Below are 21,214 nucleotides of genomic sequence, written 5' to 3'. Positions count from 1 at the left end.
CAATGAAAACTCAGGACTGATCTCCTTTAGGTTGGACTGGTTGGATCTCCTTGCAGTCCAAGGGACTCTCAAGAGTCTTCTCCAACACCACAGTTCAAAAGCATCCATTCTTTGACGCTCAGCTTTCTTTATAGTCCAACTCTCACATCCATACGTGACCACTGGAAAAACCATAGCCTTGACTAAATGGACCTTTGTTGGCAAAGTAATGTCTCTGCTTTTTAATATGCTGTCTAGGTTGGTCATAACCAAGGAGTAAGTGTCTTTTAATTTCATGGCTGCAATCCCCATCTGCAGTGATTTTGGAGCCCAGAAAAATAAAGTCAGCCACTGTTTCCACTGTTTCCCCCTCTATTTGCCATGAAGAGATGGGACTGGATGCCATGATCTTAGTTTTCTGAATGTTGAGCTTTAAGCTTGCAAAGGCCAGTAAAAATCAAGCTGACTCCAAGAAAATGGCTCCTCCCTGAAGAAGATAGTGAAGATGAGCAAATGTCAGATGATGAAGAGGATGAGAGCAGTGGAGAAGAGGTTGTTATCCCTCAGAAAAAAGGCAAGAAGGCTACCACAACTCCAGCAAAGAAGATGATGGTTTCCCCATCAAAAAAGTTTGCAGTTGCCTCACCAGCAAAGAAAGAAGTTGTCACCCCTGGCAAAAAAAGGCAGTGGCTACGCCAGCCAAGAAGACAGTTACACCTGCCGAAGCAGTAGTAATGCCTGGCAAAAAGGGAGCCACCCCAGGCAAAGCATTGGTGGCAACCACTGGTAAGAAGGGAGCAGCTGCTCCAGCTAAGGGAGCAAAGAAGGGCAAGAATGCCAAGAAAGAAGACAGTGATGAGGAAGATGAAGATGACAGTGAAGAAGAAGACAAGGATGATGAAGAAGAGGATGAGCCAGCAATGAGGAAAGAAGCTGCTTTTGGTGCTGCTCCTGTCACAGATGATGAGGATGATGAGGATGAAGAGGATGAAGACGACTCTGAAGAAGAACCGATGGAGACTGTACCAGCCAAAGGAAAGAAAGCTCTAGCAAAAGCTGTTCCTGTGAAGGACAAGAGCACTGCTGAAGATGAAGAGGATGGTGATGATGAAGAGGAGGAGGAAGAGGAAGAAGAACCTGTCAAAGAAGCACCTGGAAAAGGAAAGAAGGAAATGGCCAAACACAAAGCAACTCCTAAAGCCAAGAAACAAAAAGTGGAAGGCACAGAACCAACTACGTCTTTCAGTCTCTGTGTTGGAAATGTGAACTTCAATAAATCTGCTCCTGAATTGAAAACGGGTATCAGTGACCTTTTTGCCAAAAATGATCTTGCTGTTGTCGATGTCAGAATTGGTGTGTCTAGGAAATTTGGCTATGTGGATTTTGAATCTGCTGAAGACCTGGAAAAAGCCTTAGAACTCACTGATTTAAAAGTCTTTGGCAAAGACAGTAAGAAGATTGAGATGCAAGAACACTTTTGAATAAAAATCTGCCTTTTGCAAAGTTACTCAGGATGAATTAAAAGAAGTGTTTGAAGATGCTGTGGAGATCAAATTAGTCAGCAAGGATGGAAAGAGTAAAGGGATTGCTTATATTGAATTTAAGACAGAAGTTGATGCAGAAAAAAAACCTTGAAAGAAAAGCAGGGAACAGAGATAGATGGGCAATCCATTTTCTCTGTACTACCCTGGAGAGAAAGGTCAAAGTCAAGACCATAGAAGTGAAAAGAATAGCACTTGGAGTGGCGAATCAAAAACCCTGGTTTTAAACAACCTCTCCTATAGTGCAGTGGAAGAAACTCTTCAGGAAGTATTTGAGAAGGCAACTCATATCAAGATGCCCCAGAACCAAATTGGCAAATCGAAATGGTATGCATTTATAAAATTTGCTTCATTTGAATGCTAAAGAAGCTTTAAATTCATGTAATAAAAGGGAAATTGAGGGCAAAGCCATCAGACTGGAGTTGCAAGGACTCAGGCGATCACCTAATGCAAGAAGCCAGCCATCCAAAACTCTTTGTCTGAGGATACTGCAGAAGAGATGTTAAAGGAGTCATTTGATGGCTCTATTTGAGCAAGGATAGTCACTGACCAGGAGACTGGATCTTCCAAAGGGTTTGATTTTGTAGACTTCAACAGCGAGGAAGATGCCAAAGCTGCCAAGGAGGCCATGGAAGATGGTGAAATCGATGCAAACAGTCACTTTGGCCTGGGCCAAAGCTCAGAATGAAGGAGGCTTTGGTGGCCAAGGAGGAGGCAGAGGTGGCTTTGGAGGCCGAGGTGGTGGCAGAGGGGCCGAGGTGGATTTGGTGGCAGAGGCCAGCGAGGCTTGGAGGCCAGGGAGGCGTCCAAGGAGGCAGAGGAGAAGGTGACCACAAGCCTCAAGGAGAGAACACGAAGTTTGAATAATTCCTTCTATCCCTGTCTCTCCCTCTTCCATTTGAAAGAAAGGACTCTGGAGTTTTTACTCTGTCCCATGATCAATGACAGAGCCTTCTGAGGACATTCCAAGACAGTATAGCAGCCCTGTGGTCTACTTGGAAGTCCGTATAGACAACATTTCGAGGGAGATAACCCTGTTGGTGTTGACTGGATATTCATATAAACTTTTTATAGGTGAGTGATAGGGCTAACCCTTATCTGTAAATTTTGAACTTATATTGTTTCTTCCCATATACAAAACCATTTTTTTCTTATGGAGTTCGTTTTGTTTGTTTGTTTGTTTTTCCAACTGAGGGGTTGTAAAGGAAAGCAGAATGTTTTATCATGATTTTTGCTTCAGCAATTTGGGGACAAATTAAAAATCCTAGAACTCTGGGGGTGGGGGCGGGAGTGTACAGAAGGAACTCACTTCAAACATGATCAGATGCATGACAGAACTTTATCTCCACCTCCCCTGACTCTTATCTGTCTGTTGTGATTCAGTCGCTAAGTCGTGTCCAACTCTTTGAGACCCCATGGACTGGTCAGGGTTCCATGCCAGGATTCCCTGTCCTTCACTCTCTCCCAGAGTTTGCTCAAACTCAGGTCCATTGTGTCAGTGATGCTATTAACCATCTCATCCTCTGTCACCTCTTCTCCTCCTGCCCTCAAACTTTCCCAGCATCAGGGTCTCATCCTTCAGCCTGGCAGTAATAAAGATCACGGAGTTGCTTGAGGAGAACCAGCGGTGATGTTTCTACAATGCTCCTTTTTGTCTTTGCTTCTCTTTCTTGTTTTCACAATATCGTAAGCTTTATCTCAAAGAATTGCTTTAAAAATGTTTTAAATGCACAAAGGTGAAGATATTTCTCCCCCATCATCACATATCTTGTTGAGTACATATTTTGGCACTGTGTGCTGGGAGGGATTGGGGGCAGGAGGAGAAGGGGACGACAGAGGATGAGCTGGCTGGATGGCATCATGGGCTCAATGGGCATGAGTTTGGATAAACTCCGGGAGCTGGTGATGGACAGGGAGGCCTGGCGTGCTGCAGTTCATGGGGTCTCAAAGAGTCGGACACAATTGAGCAATTGAACTGAACTGAACTGAAAGCATGTTATATTATTTGACTTGATTTACTACTCAAAATTACCATTCTAGGAATACTATTATTTTTACCAGTTTACTGTTGAAAAATACAAGGCTTAAGTGGTTAAACAAAATGCTCAAAGTTACACAAGTGAGAAATGAGTTAGGCGAATCTGAGTATTACTAGTAACAATTTAAATTAAATCAGTAACAATATGCTTCTTAGTAGAGTCTGTTAACTCAACATCAAATAATAGTGAACTTTAAAATGCCAGCTCAAGCACTTATTGAAAGCACTCTCTTTGAAATGTTAGTAATTTAATAATCTTAATTAGAAATGAATTAGTCACACATGGAATACATATTCCTTTTGGAAATGTCTAACATAATGGCCTGAAGGAAGATAATACCTCAAACCTGAGCCACAGTTGAGCCAACATATTCATCTTATGGAAAATATGCCCTGCCCAGTTCACTCTGCAAGTCTAAAGAATCCTGGGAAAAGAGATCAAAATATGTCTTCCAGCCCAAATTTGTATTTCCTTTGGGACTTCCCTGGTGGCTCAGACGGTAAAGCGTCTGCCTATAATGCGGGAGACCCGGCTTCAGTCCCTGGGTCGGGAAGATCTGGAGAAGGAAATGGCAACCCTCTCCAGTATTCTTGCCTGGAAAATCCCATGGACGGTGGAACCTGGTAGGCTACAGTCCATGGGGTCGCAAAGAGTCGGACATGACTGAGCGACTTCACCTTCTTTTTGCTTAATAAAATTTCAGCAGCATATAGCTGAGTTGGTATTAAATATATTCCCAGAGGTATAGATAAACATGCTTTATATTCAATAAACATTGACTTTATTCACAAATTTTATTATACAGAAAAATAGCTTTTAAGTTCAGTCAGGAAATAATACATCTGTTTATAAACTTTTTCTTTCTGAATTGATCTCATCTTATGGAGGACTAGACTTCAGTGAGGCAGAGACTCTCTAAAAACAAAATTCCTTAATATGGTTATAGCTAATGAAACAAAGAAAAGAAGCAAAACAAACTAAAAAAACCCACATTCCTCAATCACACAGACCTAAGGAGAAGGCAGCAGTCAATTCAATTCCCTATAATTTCCCCCTGTCTGCATTTTTGAGATTGATTATATCTGAATTGTTTGTGACTGGCAACCAAATGTTAAATTACTTGTCCTATAAAAATAACAAATATATTATGTAGTGTGCCATTTAAATATTCAAAACATCTCAAAATAATAGCAGCCGTCATTTGGGGCCACTTCCAGTATGCCCATCCACTAGAAGAGTGTTATTTATATAATTTCACTGTATTTTCACCCTCTTGAAAACTGCTACCAACATTTATCTTTAAGATTGCTACATTATTCAGTGATGTAGCTTGCCCTCCCATCTGTACTATGGAAACAGAATACAAAAAGGATAAATATCAAGTTTTAAAGAAAGCATTCTATACCTCTCTGTAATCAAGTGTGCCGGTTTGAAAATCTGGCATAAAGATGCCAGGACTGCTGGCAGAGTAGGTTTCCTAAAGTCTGTGAACTATGAAGTTCAGTAGGTCGGCCTCATGGATGGCTCTTACTGCCATCCGCATTTCCATGCAGGCCCAAACAGCTCCTTCTAATTTGTAAGGATAATGAAATATATCCAATTGATCCTCTTCACTGTTAGAGACTGTTACATTAACAAACAGAGTGCTATGGCCTTATTTTTGACAGACTTATTCTATTAAAATCACATCAGAGCAAAATGTGTCCAGACAAATCCTCAAATGTTTTTTGCCTTCAAGTTTCTTAATTTCAAATGAGAAATACGTTGTTTCCCGTAAGCAGCTTCTAGGCTCATGCAGTGTGAAGACAAATTTATGCTCCTTGTGATTAACTAAATGTAATTAACTTAATCAGGAATATTATTTTGCCTGTCTCTATTAGTCCTATTCTAGAACAGGAACAGAAATAATGCCTAAAAGAGCCTTGATTAGACTCCTGTCATGACTCCGACAAGATCCCTTACATAAGAAAAACAATCAAGAAATACTGAACACCGTTGAGACAAATAAACATTTCTTATCTTCATTGTTTGTAATGTGATTTGGAGGTGAGGGAATTCTTGACGCTTGCAAGTGAAAAGGCATGAAACATTAGATTACTTGTTTTGTAACGGTACTATACACATTGTATTGTAGTTTAAATACTAAAAAACATCTAAAAAGAATAGAGACTGTCATTTGGAGGCACTTGCTGTGTGCCATGCAAGATGAGAGCTTTATATATATTATTTCACTTACTTTCACCATCGCCTAATAAAGTAGTAGTTCATGCCCAATGAATACTAAAGAAAATGAGATCTTGAGAGGGGTGGGTGAACATTTTGCCCAAGGTCAAACAGCTATTAATAGTAAAATGACGGGTCCTTCCCCTGAACTATGATTGCCAGACCCCAAAACCTGTTTTCCTGATGGCTTTGCTACCCTCTTTTGATAAGTATTTGACTCACAGTAAATCTGCTGGTGACACTGTAAAGCGTAAGCCTCTGGATGTTACAAATGCCCTCTTAAGTGTCTAAAGCCGATTCCAGGTTATCTCCATAGAGCAGGCTGGGCACACATAGCCGTGTGTGTCTGAATTTCCAGACAGGACAGACTGAAGCTCTTCCCACTCTTGCTGGAGAAGCAGTGAGAAAGTTCAAGTCAGCCTCTTGGCTCAGTGAATGCCCTTTTGCCCACTTACGTAGACCGATCTTTCAAGAAATATACAACATCCCTTAGTTCCATAAAGTGTTTAATATAAGAAAAATATGCTCTATAACAATGACGGAATATTGAGCATTTGCATGCATATAATGAAATGAACTTTCTCATACACTGCTAAGGGCATGAAATATAGTGTATTTTAGGAGGGCCTTTGGGCATCATATTTGCAAAGATTTAAAGGGAAGCCTGGTGTGCTGCTTGTGGCGCTAGAAGTAAAGAACCCACCTTCTAATGCAGAAGACAATAGAGACGCAGGTTCGATCCCTGAGTTGGGAAGATTCCCTGGAGGGCCTGTCAACCCACTTCAGTATTCTTACCTGCAGAATCCCATGGACAGAGAAGCCTGGCGGGCTACAGTCCATGGGGTTGCAGAGAGTCAGACACGACTTGGTGACTGAACAACAATAATTCCTTGGTTCAGTAATTCCACTTCAAGAAAATTACCCTAAAAAAAAAAATGTCTTAGACTGTTCCATTTAAATGCTCATCAGCTCTTTTGTATAATGTCAAAACTGGGACACTGTACAAAAGCCCAACAATTGGGAAAAGGTTAAATAAATCACAATCCAAACTAGAAATCAAATGTCATGCAGTGTTAAAGTTATTTTAAAGAATATTTTATGACATGTGTGAGAATAAACAAACTAATATTAAGTGAAAATGCCAGATGTAAGTTCGATAAATAATTTGAGCCTGTGATGAAAAAAAAATACAATTAAGGATCAACAATTTGGTTAGATCTAAAGCATAGGTTCAGAGTAGGTTCACTTTTTTCAAGATACAGTTAAATTTACCTCCATACTTTAAAAAAAAAAATAAAAGTCAAGGAGGTATCAATCACATCTGGTACAAATTCACTTTCGCATTTCTTTTGAGATACACCTCCATTTATGCATATTAGAGAAAATCTGTGTTTCTTTACCTACATTTCCTTCAGAAACAATGATTATTCCTTGATAGTTAAGACATTTCTAGACTTCCAGAATTTATCTAGTGGCTTGATCCTTTTTTTTTCTATCTTTCTTTCCTTTTTAAGTCAGTATCCTCAGCCTTATGACTCTTAACCTTTTGTGATATACTTCTAATTAAATTCTGGTTCTACATCTTCCACTTATAACTCTATACTTCCCTTTCTTTAATCTCAACCTTTCCTATAACTGCATAGGCCATAATTTTCTCATTTTCTTTTGCCCTTTTAAGTTATTAATCTTCAAATATCAACCTCCAATCTTTCTTACAATTTTTTAATACTTTTGTTAATGTAAGCTTCAGATAGAGTTGTATCTTTTGCAGCATTTTCCCCCTTCCTACACTAGTCTATTTTCTGTTTTGTTGCTGTAGTTTCTTAAAATATTATAAACTGCTATCATTTTACTACTTTGGATACATTTGGTGATTCTCCTCCATCCAACACTCTTAGTTTAGTTACAAGAGTCCTTTTCAAGATAGCCCGAAGAAATCACTATAGAATCAACCCTCTCATTTTCTCACCCCTCCTCACCACCATCCACCTATCTCCCAGACCGTCACCATTTACTGCATATCAGAAAATGTTCCTCAGTTTTACTTTACTCTCTTTTCAAAGCATTTCTGAACCTTCTATGACCCCCATATAGTTGAATATGCTCATCTTTATAGCTAGAATATTACCACCAACTGCATAAGTATAGCAAGGAAAAGCCAAGAAGTTCTCCAAGTTTCAATTAATATTATCTCTTTGGTAAATTCTTCACAATCTACAACACACAAGAGTTAAATTCTTTGCTCTCATTTTATTTTGTATACTTCTTACAATATGATGCTGAATTTTATGTTTATCTATTCCTAACTGAAAAATGGATGATTGTTTTTTTCCAATGCTCTATTTTCTGCTATTTTCTAGTTCCAGTTTCAAACAAATTTGACTATTTTGCATGGATTATTTGTACCACTTGCTAACAAAGTCCCTCTGCCTCCTCTAGTCACTGCTTCATTCCTGTTGAGTATAAATTGAATCTTTAACCTTATTCCACCCTCTGGGTGGAATTACCAAAATAAATTCTCCCAGCAGTCCTTTTCTTTGTTTTCTTAATACTTTCTCTATAATAAATGCATGTTCCTGCTAATTAAATTACACTGAACTTCTCTACATAAGATTTTTTTAAATTAAGCTCAGGAAGAAAAAAATATCAGTGCAAAATAAAACGAACCTACTGATCTGTAGCTACTAATTTCCTTTTAAATAAATATTTATATAATTTCACTTGTGCATTAGACTTAGAAGGTATTTTCTACATGAAGTGCCTTCATTTCTGCCAAAATGGCTGGATGATGACATGTCATATGTGAGACAATGCCAACTCCTGTAGTCAGAACTGCAAACAGATAGTTTATTATATAGAACCCAATGGGTTATTTACACGTTGTTTCCAGATCTCCATCATAGCTCCTTTCTGGTCCAAGTCTGGCCTTGGATGTGACCAAGTACAGAAGGGCTAGCCAGTAAGTTTCCTGTGAATCTTCAATTCCCCTGAAAAGTCTTTTTAAAAAAGCATTACTTTCGAGCTTATTTCACAATTGCATCTTCTTCCCAATAAGATCATCTTCCTATATAATGAATCCCTTACTTTATAATATTCATGGAGGTTCTGCTTTTCTGACAGAACCCTAACGAGTATCGTCATTGGTATTAAAAGCTGCTCTCCCAATTTATTGGAATTGACATATATGTGCTACTATATATAAAATAGATAACTAATAAGGATGTACTTTAAAGCACAGGGAACTCTACTCAGCACTCTGTAATGACCTATATGGGGAAAGAATCTAAAAAAAAGTGAATATATGAATATGTATAACTGATTCACTTTGCCATGCACCTGAAGCTAACACCACATTGTAAATCAACGACACTGCAATAAAAACTTTAAAAAGAACTGCAGTAATATTTATATACTATACATACAATGTGCTAAACATTGTTCAAATCTCTTTTTGTTGTTTTATTTTAAAAACATTTAAAGTGTGACTACGAGTTGAAAAAGTAGACATGTCTTTCCAGAAACATTGCTCTATAATGGAGACTAGGGAGTTGGAAATCTGAAACTAAGATTCCAGAGCATGTTGTTAGGGTGATGGGAATGATCTGTCAGTGAGGGGGAAAGAGAGGAGATAATTGTTAGATGAAGTTTTGGGGGGGATAAGAAGGAAGATATTATTTTAATAATAGCAATAGATCTTCCTGGGAGCATCAATATTTCATCTGACCCATTTCTATAGGAGTGAAAGCAGAAAATGTAAATTCAGATTAGGAATTTCCATTCTGATGATCTTATTTTCCTAATGACATTTGAAGCCAGTTCATCAGTTAATAGACAGTGAGGGAATGATGGGGTATGGAGATTTTGAGGAAAAATTAAAAGTTATGAAATGATCTGCAATTGATTCATTAGTAAAATAGATTTCATGGCAATGTTACTTGCCTACTTGAGATTTGTGGCTACTAATTTAAAGTGAGATTAGACAAATTGAAGGTAATATAAGTAAGTTGGCATATAGCAGGCTGTCACTTATGTTATTTCATCATCATGCACACTCCTAAGCAGAAATCTCAGATTAGAGTTCAGAACCTCCATCACTGGCTTCAGCCCCTCTCAGGTAGTCTGAGATTTGATTCTAAGTCATCATTTAGATGTCCACAGATCTCCCAGTACTCTACAGAACATTAGTATAGCATTCTTTATCCACTTTCCACAATACACATTTAAGCAAAACAGGCCAAACACTTTCTCTGTTTAATATCCTCATACTTTGGGGATGAAGGAATAATTGGAACGGGTTAAGTCAGGCTACTACATGGAAATGAGTTTCTAGAGCTCATTTTTCAGTTGCTTCTTGCCCAGCCAAATATCTTGCACATTCATATCTGTTTCAGTCCCTGGGAGAAAAATCCCATAAGATCTACTTTTTAAAATAAGAACTTCCAGAATTTCTTGTTCCTTTTTTCTATTGCTTGCTCTAGACTATTGACTGTTGACTTAGAATCTGCTTTCCTGAATCCATTCAATTGTGCCCACAGATTTGTGCTTAATTTTCACTATCTTAGATGTACATGTTGAATATCACCTTACAAATCATTTGCATTAGTGTTGACATGACCAATATAACAATATTGTTCATAATTTTCAATAAGGTAGCAGAAATATATTTGGCTTGAGTGACCTAAGGTAATCTGGCAAAAATTAACAGAATAGGAGTTAGTTTGAATTCAATTACCTTCTCTGTAACTGTGTTTCCCAGACTTCATAATGCATCATAATAATCACCTGGAGTGTTTGTTAAAGCATAATTTCCGAGTTCCAATTTCAAAGATGCTGATTAAATAGCTCTGGGATGATAGCTGAAAATCTAAACTTCTAACAAGTTCCCAGGGGATATTGATGTGGCTGGTCCTTTGCTAGAGCACAAAATCAAGCTTTTTGAGGTTCTGCTTCCCCGATCTCACATTCTGACATCAAGACCAAAAATCTTACAATTTCTTTATATCCCCCAGTATGTAGATGATCTCTTTAGATGTGCATGCCCTGGTTGGGGGTTCAGTAAATTTCTACAGTAAATTCAGTAAAATTCTACAGTTTAGACAAAATACTGTAATGTCTCCTTGCAATACTGTTTTTAAAGTTCTATTAAGTTGGTTCAAAAGTAATTGTGGTTTTTGTGTTGTTGAAATTTGCCATTTTATTTTGGAATACATTCTAAATAAATGTGGTTATGTTATACATTATTTTAATGTGTACTTCTCTGTTTTATTTTTTATTTTTATTTTTTTGCTTTTTTAAAATTTTTTTGCTAATGACATTATTTGCTGTTTACTTTACATTTATTTAGCCAAAAAGCAATTTTGAGCGATTTTCTTTTTTTTTTTAAATTCACCTTCAAAATGGATCCTAAAGCAGCAGAGACAACTCACAACATCAATACATTTCATCCAGAAACAGCTTACGAATGTACAGTGGAGTGGTGGTTCAAGAAGTTTAACAAAGGCGATGAGAGCCTTGAAGAAGAGGAGTGTAGTGGCTAGCCATCAGAAATTGACAACGATGAATTGAGAGCCATTATTGAAGCTGATCCTCCTAAACTACACAAGAAGTTGTGGAAGAACTCAACATAGGCCATTCTATGATCATTCGGCATTTGAAGCAAATTGGAAAGGTGAAAAGCTTGATAAGTGGGTGTCCCATAAGCTGACTGAAAATCACAAAACTTCCCCTTTTAAAATGTCATCAACAACAATGAATCATTTTTGAATCGGATTGTGACATATGATGAAAAGTGGATTTTATACGCTAACCGGAGAGGACCAGCTCAGTGGCTGCACCGAGAAGAAGCTCAAAAGTACTTCCCAAAGCCAAACTGCACCAAAAAAGTGTTATGGTCACTGCTCGGTGGTCTCGCCCATCTAATTCACTACAGCTTTCTGAATCCCAGTGAAGCCATGACAGCTGAGAGGGATGCTGAGCAAATGGCTGAGACGCACCAGAAACTGTGGTGTCTGCAGCCAGCAGAGATCAACACAAAGGGCCCAATTCTTCTCCATGACAATGCCCGACTGCAGTCACATAACCAATGCTTCAAAAATTGAATGAATTGGGCTATGAAGTTTTGCCTTATCTGCCATATTCACTTGACCTCTCACAAACTGACTGACAAACTGACTACAAGCATCTCGACAACTTTTTGTGGGGTAAACACGTCCACAACCAGCAGGAGGTAGAAAATGCTTTGCAAGAGTCTGTGGAATCCCAGAGGCATGGATTTTTATGCTAGAGGAATAAACAAACTTATTTATCATTGGCAAAAATGTGTTGATTGTACTGGTTCCTATTTTGATTAATGAAAATGTGTCTGAGCCTAGTTATAATGATTTAAAATTCATGGTCCTAAACCGCAATTACTTTGGTACTAACCTAATAGAAGTTTGTGGAAGGGTACCCTGTTAATACTTCTACATAAACATCTATGATTTGCAGAATTTAGAGATCTATAAAGATCTATAAGATCTATAGAATATAAATTAGATATTTATAGATTTTCATAGATGATAGATCTATTAGATTTTGAATCTATATATTTATAGATCTAATTCATATTTTATAGATCTATTATATTTCAAATAGAAATATTAGATTGCTATTCTATAGATCAAATTTATATGCTATAATTTATAGTTATATTCTATGTTCTAGAAATACAGATCCTATACAGAAGATTTATAGGATTTCAGTTAATAGACATTTCCTCTGTAAGAAATGAACCTGTAACTTGCCCAGGTATCATGAGTGAAACATCCTTGGCTTTCTCCTCTTGTCTCTACAATATGGGTTCCATTTTCCCCAACTGTCTCCTCAACGCATTGATATTTTAAAGTCAATCATTTATTTCAAGTAGTGTTCAGTCTCATGTATGCATGAAAATGAAATTATTTTTCACAAGCTACAAGGGCCATGAAATTAAGTTGATCCCAAGAGAAGCTTCTAGCTCCTCTAGAGAAATATATAGCCAAAACTAAATACTACTCTTCATATTATATACAGGAATTGAGCACCCATGGAGTTTGGTATCTGCAGAGGCCTGGAACCAGTCCTCCAAGGATACTGCAGAATATCTGTATCTAAATCCCCAGCTGAATCTCATGCATGTCTTAAGTGTGAAAAATGAGTCTTCAAATGTAAAATGTCATTTTGAATTTCATTATATTTATCTTAATGCTTAGATACTGACAAGATTTTAGACACCAGTATAATCAATCCTCAGGAATATAGCTGAGGATTTTTCCCCCCTTTTACTGATTGAAAAAATGCAGTGGGAAGATACTTTTAGACAAATGAAACAGTCTCCAAATAAAACTGACTTTTTGCCAAAGATTTATTTGAATGTGAGTTATGACAGTCTATGAGATTTTCTCACTTTATAAATGGTAGATTTGAAAGTATACTTTGACATAGTACATTGTATACAAAAGATATCTAAAAAGCATTAAAAGAACCTAAGATAGTAAGCAGTTTTCATTAAATTGTCAAGAAAGATTTCTAAACAATAAAACGAAGTCATATCTTAAAAATGCCTTAAAAAAGCATCAACTCAGATCTGTATTTTGTGATAAGAGACATGAAGATTAAATGGCATCAAAAAGACATTATAATGCCATTGAAGATATTTCATTTGGTTTGATAAAAAAAGTATAAATTTCTAGAACAAACTGTCTTAATTACAAGTAATAATTTCAAGAAAATCTCTACTCCTATGCATGCATGTGGTTCTACATCTCAATTTTTAATATATGTCTCTAAATCTGTAATAAAAATCTTTACATACCTTTAGAAAATAACAAGGCAAAAATAAATCCATAAATGAAAGTTAGTATGTCATTTGTACGGTCTCTAGCCATGGAAAACAGTAAAGCTTTTCATCTAAAAATTAAGTTATAAAACCTTGCCTTTTATATTTTTCCTGGGCATTTAGGGCTATCAGCTTTAATTGAGGTGAGCCCATCTTCAATATCTCCAAATCTGACTCAGCAGATTCTTCCGTGATCTTCCTGAATACTTTTTACCTTTTACTTTTTTTTCTTTTTATTGTTTATTTTTGGGCTGTGCCATGCAGCCTGCGAACCCCCACTCTCTGCAATGGAAACACAGTCTTAACCACCAGACATCCCGGGAAGTCTATTTCCTTTCTTTTAAAACTCTTTTCTTATGTGAGCACAGTTGGTAAAGAATCTGTCTGCAATGCTGGAGACCCCAGTTCGATTCCTGGATTGGGAAGATCTGCTGGAGAAGAGATAGGCTACCCACTGCAGTATTCTTGGGCTTCCCTTGTGGCTCAGCTGGTAAAGAATCCGCCTGCAATGCAGGAGACCTGGGTTCAACCCCTGAGTTGGAAAGATCTCCTGGAGAAGGGAAAGGCTGCCCACTCCAGTATTCTGGCCTGGAGAATTCCATGGACTGTAAATATGGACTGTTACTCAGCCTTTAAAAATAAATAATGCCTTTTGCAGCTACATGGATGAACCTAGAGATTTTCACACTAAGTGAAGTAAGACAGAAAGAAAAAGACAAATACTGTAGAATATCACTTATATTTGGAATCTAGAAACACAATCACAGACTTGTGGTTGCCAGTGTGGGGAGGGGGGGATGGGAGAGGGATGTAATGGGAGGTCGGAGTTAGCAGATATAAGCTATTATAATGGATAAACAGCAAAGTTCTACTGATAGCATAGAAAACTGTATTCAGTATCCTACGATAAACCATAAAAGAATATAAAAAAGTATATATATATGTGTGTGTGTGCATATATGTATAACTGAACCACTTTGCTGCCAGCACATTGGGAAAACTCAGCAGTGGCCACAGGGCTATAAAAGGTCAGTTTTCATTCCAATCCCAATGAAAGGCAATGCCAAAGATTGTTCAAACTACTGCATAATTGCACTCATTTCACACACTAGCAAGGTAAGGCTCAAAATTCTCCAAGATAGGCTTCAGTAGTACATGAACCAAGAACTTCCAAATGTTCAAGATAGATTTAGAAAAGACAGGAATCAGAGATCAAATTGCCAACATCCATTGAACCATAGAAAAAGCAAGAGAATTCCAGAAAAACATCTTCTTCTGCTTCATTGCCTATGCTAAAGCCTTTGACTCTGCGCAAGAGCAGAAAATTCTTAAAGAGATGGGAATACCAGACCACCTTACCTGCCTCTTGAAAAACCTGTATGCAGGCCAAGAAGCAACAGTTAGTACTAGAAATGGAACAGCAGATTGGTTCAAAATTGGGAAAGGAGTACGTCAAGGCTGAATATTGTCACCCTGCTTATTTAATTTATATGCAGAGTATATCATGAGAGATGCTGGGCTGGATGAAGCACAAGCTAGAATCAAGTTGCAGGGAGAAACATCAATAACTTCAGATATGTAGATGACACCACCCTTATGGCAGAAAGGAAGAGGAACTGCTGAGTCTATTGATGAAAGTGAAAGAGGAGAGTGAAAAGGGTGGCTTAAAACTCAACATTATAAAAACTAAGATCACGGCATCTGATCCTATTACTTAATGGCAAATAGATGGGGAAACAATGAAAACAGTGACAGACTTTATTTTCTTGGGCTCCAAAATCACTGCAGATGGTGACTACAGCCATGAAATTAAAAAACACTTGCTCCTTGAAAGAAAAGCTATGACAAACTTAGACAGCATGTTAAAGAGACATTACTTTGCCAACAAAGGTCCATTTAATCAAAGCTATGGTTTTTCCAGTAGTCACGTATGGATGTGAGAGTTAGACCCTGAAGAAGGCTGAGCACCAAAGAATTGATGCTTTTTTACTGTGGTGTTGGAGAAGACTCTTGAGAGTCCCTTGGACTGCAAGGAGGTCAAATCAGTCAATCCTAAAGGAAACCAATCCTGAATAGTCATTGGAGGAACTGATGCTGAAGCTGAAGCTCCACTACTTTGGCCACCTGATGTGAAAGGACCCTTTGGAACGGACCCTGATGCTGGGAAAAATTGAAGGTAGGAGGAAAAGGGGAACAAAGGATGAGATGGTTGGATGGCATCACTGACTCAATGGACATGAGTTTGAGCAAGCCCTGGGGAGATGATAGACAAAGAAGCCTAGTGTATTGCTGTCCATGGGGTCCCAAAGAGTCGGACATGACTGAGCAACAGGACAACAACAGTAATTAAAACAACCGTACTTCAATAAAAGAATGAAAAAAAAATTTCTGCTTGTTTTATTTAATGTTATTAACAGTGGCTTTTTCATTCACAATTCTCATTCAACAATTATCATCTTCTTCTTCACCCTCTTTCAGTCTCTCAAAAAAATATATTTTGCTTTCTCTAGTAACTCAATGTTAGAATATACAATTCTTATCTAATTCTTCTCTAGAAGAAGTTTCTCAGCACACAGCCCAAGCACACAGTACCAGTTAGCAAAGACCATCTTCAGAGTTTGACTCCACCTTTAACAATCACCTTTAAGCAAAAAGCTTTAAAAAATATCTGAAAAAAATGTTTTAATTACCTCAAATTCATGGTGTTATCATGATAAAGTGCCTAAAATAACATTGCTGTAAAGATTTGCTAACTTCAGAAGAATTCAAGAGTTCTCAAATCAGTTATAAATATTACTTAGTATAAAGGAGGTAAAATGTGTGAATCACTCAGTTGTGTCTGACTCTTTGGGACCCCATGGACTGTAGCCTGCCAGGTTCCTCTGTCCATGGGATTCTCCAGGCAAGAATTCTGGAGTGAGTTGCCATTCCCTTGTCCAGGTGATCTTCCTGACCCTGGGATTGAACCCAAGTCTCCTGCATTGCAGGCAGATTCTTTACCATCTGAGCCAACAGGGAAGATATAAAAGAGGTAACACATCCACATTTGGAAAATATGAAAGCAAAGGAATGAAAATGATATGCACAATCATAGTGAAAAGGTTGCAAATAAAGCCCACATCTTTCAATTTTCTATGAGGGTATTCTTTTAAAACAGTTCAAAGCTAGTACTATTATATGCAGTATACTTTGACCTACAACTGCAGTAGCATTCATGATTATTAAACTCCTCACAAGTTCCAAAAGAACTACATCTCCACCAATTTGGTGAAAAAATAATATTACCACTTGTCTTTTATTTCTTATTCCAATCACATACTCACATTTCTCTCATTAAGGGATGTCTTTATAACCCTTTGCTATGATTAGTTCAAGAATTCCAGTTCAGTCATTTCAAGAGTTCAATTTTGATTATGAAGAGGTAGCCAGAATGTATTTGTATGCTTCAGAGGTCCCTTTTTCCTGCTGATACTGCTGCTTTCCACACCATAAATCAGGGGTCCTCGACCTTTAGAATCTAATGCCTGATGATCTGAGGTGAAGCTGATGTAATAATAAAAGAAATAAAGTGCACAAGAAATGTAATGCAGTTAAATCATCTACCCCACCTCCATCCATGGAAAAACTGTCTTCCACAAAACTGGTCCCTGGTACCAAGAAGGTGGAGGACCACTCTCCCACAGTATCCCTGTGAAACCATGGGGCTTCAGAATTCAGGCAAGAAGCCTGCTGCTACCAAGTATCTCCACTCTTCTTGACAGTTTGGTTTTGCTGATTGTGGCTTCAGGGAGACAGTGAGAAATAATCCTCTCTTTAAGAAGAAAGTCTCATTCTCTCACAACTGGTCAACTTTATACAATATCTCACCCAATGTCAATGAAACTTAAAGAAAAAAATAAGCTATCAGAAGTTTTGTTTGTCTCTAGTTTTGCTTCCATATAGCCAGGAGCAGCACACTGCCACCTATGAAATACCTTCTTAAAATGATCTTTCAACAACTGGCCAAGAAAGAGCAGGTTGTCCCTTTTTTCAGTTTATAAACCTACTTCTATGCCCCTGTATTAATCACACTTTAAGATTATTAAACAAAGACTATTCCTTTTATTCTTCTTGCAAAAGAGACTGTAACTTGTAATATTAAATGTGTGTGTGTGTTCAGTCACTAAGTTGTGTCTGACTCTTTGCGACCCCATGGACTGTAGCCCACCAGGCTCCTCTGTCCAAGGGATTTCCCAGGCAAGAATACTGGAGTGGGTTGCCATTTCCTTCTTCAGGGGAATTTCCTGACCCAGGGACTGAACTCACATCTCCTGCATTGGCAAGTGAATTCTTGACCACTCAGCCACCTGAGAAGCCCTGACATGGTAATTATCCATTCTATAACAATAACACATGACTGAGCCAAACTGGAGACACAGAAAATATCCCAAGTTGAAAAAATGAAGTCCTGTTTTTACATCTTCTTGATGACACACGGAAAAAAAAATGATAAAGATGTTTTTATATATAAATATTGCTATTTGCTGAAAATATTGCACTCACGAGTTTTTCTCTTGGAATTCAAAGCATTTTACAGTGGAAAAGACTCTGCGTGAAAAGGCAAGAGTCATGGCCAGGGCTCTCTGTTTTTCTACTGATTAACTGTGTCATCTTAACCTGGTCATGAGGCTTCCTGAACTTTATCTCTAAAATTAAGGCATTAAAATTTATGTAAACCTAAAATTCTCCAATTACCGAGTTTCCATGTAAAAGAACAAAAGTTTAGCAAATATTCAGATCAAGAAATCCTTGTCTATCATTCTTTAAAAACAAAAAATACTTGCACACATAGTTAGCATTTCATTTCCATAAATATGCACTGGGCACCTGCGTTCAAGGCATTGTCAAGTCTAAGTATTGTTGGAGACGTAAAAGGAAAAATCTTCAAATTTTGATGCAGCAATGGAAATTAGAAACTTGTATGCTGATTCTGAATTTATGATGTGGAATTTAAGGCCACAAGCAAACCATGCCACAAGAACCTGTTATTTTGACTTCTATTCTTGTGACCTTTTTAGTAATACACATCTTTGAATGAAGCATCCTCTATCCCTTGCCTCTGAAAATCTATACCACCTATGAGAGAGTAGAGTGAGTTGGTATGACATGTACAGTTAATATGGCAAGTATAAAAAATTTTTAAATACATATATTTTAATGAAATATAGTTGACTTACAATGTTTCAGGTGCATAGCAAGATGATTTAGTTATACAAATATGACATGTTCAAAAATTTCTTTAGTTAAAAACACATTTTGCAAGATTCCCCATTCATTAATTTATGTCAGCATTTATGCAAAGCACTATGTTAATGACTGTGAGAGACCAAAAATAAGTCAATTTTGGTTGTTTACCTCCAGGAACTCAATCTAAGAATATAAAAAGGCATGAAGATAAGTAACTCTAAGTAAGGGCTAATGTGATTGTTATACTCATAGGAATAGAAAATAAGTTCAAGGAACAGAGATGTTTTCCTGATGTGAAGCTAGTTGGACTCTGTTTGAAAAAGGAGAAAGATTAACAGAAATAGACATGAGGATAAAGAAGTATGCTACATTAAAATAAAATTAATATAGGAGAGTGCAGAGAAAGAAAATGGGAAAGGAGAAGAGAAGAGTGTCCAATTTGTTCAGGAGATCCATCTTAGTATAAAGGGCATATAGCAGACAATCTCTGGGCATATCTGTCTTCAACAGTAAATGAAGTGTGGATTTCAGACGCACGAGTTGCGATGAAGGATGCAAGTCATTACGCTGTTACCAAATGTATGTGTAGACAATGAATGTCAGAAATGAGGACTTTACAAAGAGTAATTGCAGGGATTCCCTGGCGGCTCAGTGGTAAAAAAAAAAAAAAAAAAAAAAAAATCCAACTGCCAATTCAGGAGACATAGGTTCAATCCTTGATCTAGGAAGATCTCACATCCTGCAGGGCAACTAAGCCCGAGAGCCCCACCTATTGAGCCTCTGCTCTAGAGCCTCAATTACTCAACCCACATGCTGCAATCACTGAAGCCCATGTGCCCTAGGGCCCGTGGGCTGCAATAAGAGAAGCCACTGCAGTGAGAAGCCCAAGCACCACAACAAGAGAGTAGCCCCCACTCTCCACAGCTAGAGAAAAGCTCACACAGCAAGGAAGACCCAGCACAGCCACAAATAAATAAATAAAATTATAAAGAGTAAGTGCAATGAGAAGATCCAACAATCTCCATTCAGAAAAATAAATTATAGAACATACTGAGTACTTTGATTACCAAAAAAGAACTCATAACTCTTTTCAATGGATACCATTCTCTGCATTTTACAGATGAGAAAATAAGTCCAGAGAGCTTAAATGACTTTGCCCAAGAACAGAGAGTTTATAAATGATGATACCAAGATTAAAGTTCAGATTAATCTGATTCCAGAGTCAATGTTCTTTCCATTTTACTGCCCTCTCTCTGAATACATTTATAAATCAACACAATGAATAAAGGGCAAATGTAACAAATGTAGAAGAAAGGTAATAGACAAGAAGCAGACACACACACACACACACACACACACACACACACACACACATACACACACAATACCTTATAATTATAGCTATCCAGTGGCTCAACATTCAGAAAACTAAGATCATGGCATCCAGTCCCATCACTCCACGGCAAATAGATGGGGAAACAGTGGCTGACTTTATTTTTCTGGGCTCCAAACTCACTGCAGATGGTGATTGCAATCAGGAAATTAAAAGACATTTACTCCTTGGAAGGAAAGTTATGACCAACCTAGACAGCATATTGAAAAGCAGAGACATTACTTTGTCAACAAAGGTTTGTCTAGTCAAGGCTATGGTTTTTCCAGTGGTCATGTATGGATGTGAAAGTTGGACTATAAAGAAAGCTGAGCACTGAAGAATTGATGCTTTTGAACTGTGGTGTTGGAGAAGACTCTTGAGAGTCCCTTGGACTGCAAGGAGATCAAACCAGTCCATCCTCAAGGAAATCAGTCCTGGGTGTTCATTGGAAGGACTGATGTTGAAGCTGAAACTCCAATCCTTTGGCCACCTGATGCAAAGAGCAGACTCATTGAAAAAGACCCTGATGCTGGGAAAGATTGAGGGCAGGAGGAGAAGCGGACGACAGAGGATGAGATGGTTGGATGGCATCACCAACTCAATGGACATGAGTTTGAGTAAACTCCGGGAGTTGGTGATGGACAGGGAGACCTGGCATGCTGCGGTTCATGGGGTCACAGAGAGTCGGACACGACTGAGTGACTGAACTGAACTGAAGTGGGAAATAAAGGTAGAAAAGAAAAGACAAAACTGCACAAATCAAAAAAGAGTTCTGTGCTCAGTTGTGTCCAACTCTTTGTGACCCCATGAACTGTAGCCCACTAGGCTCTTCTGTCCCTGGAATTTTCCAGGCAAGAATACTGGAGTGGGTTATCATGTCCTACTCCAGGGGATCTTCTCAACCCAGGACTGAACCTGCATTTCTTGTTTCTCCTGCATTGGAAGGCGGATTATTTATCACTGCTCCACCTGGGAAGCC

General features: G+C 38.0%; 1 pseudogene; it reads left to right on the top strand.

Annotated features, from left to right (window-relative positions):
• The first annotated feature begins 401 nt into the window (after window positions 1-401).
• On the top strand, window positions 402-2,387 carry LOC133047185 (nucleolin-like; annotated as a pseudogene).
• Window positions 2,388-21,214: the final 18,827 nt, after the last annotated feature.

The sequence above is a fragment of the Dama dama genome, chromosome 26 (genome assembly GCF_033118175.1).
Source record: "Dama dama isolate Ldn47 chromosome 26, ASM3311817v1, whole genome shotgun sequence".
Taxonomy (NCBI): domain Eukaryota; kingdom Metazoa; phylum Chordata; class Mammalia; order Artiodactyla; family Cervidae; genus Dama; species Dama dama.
Note: the sequence above shows the minus strand (reverse complement) of the source record. Positions and strands in the feature narration are given on the sequence as shown.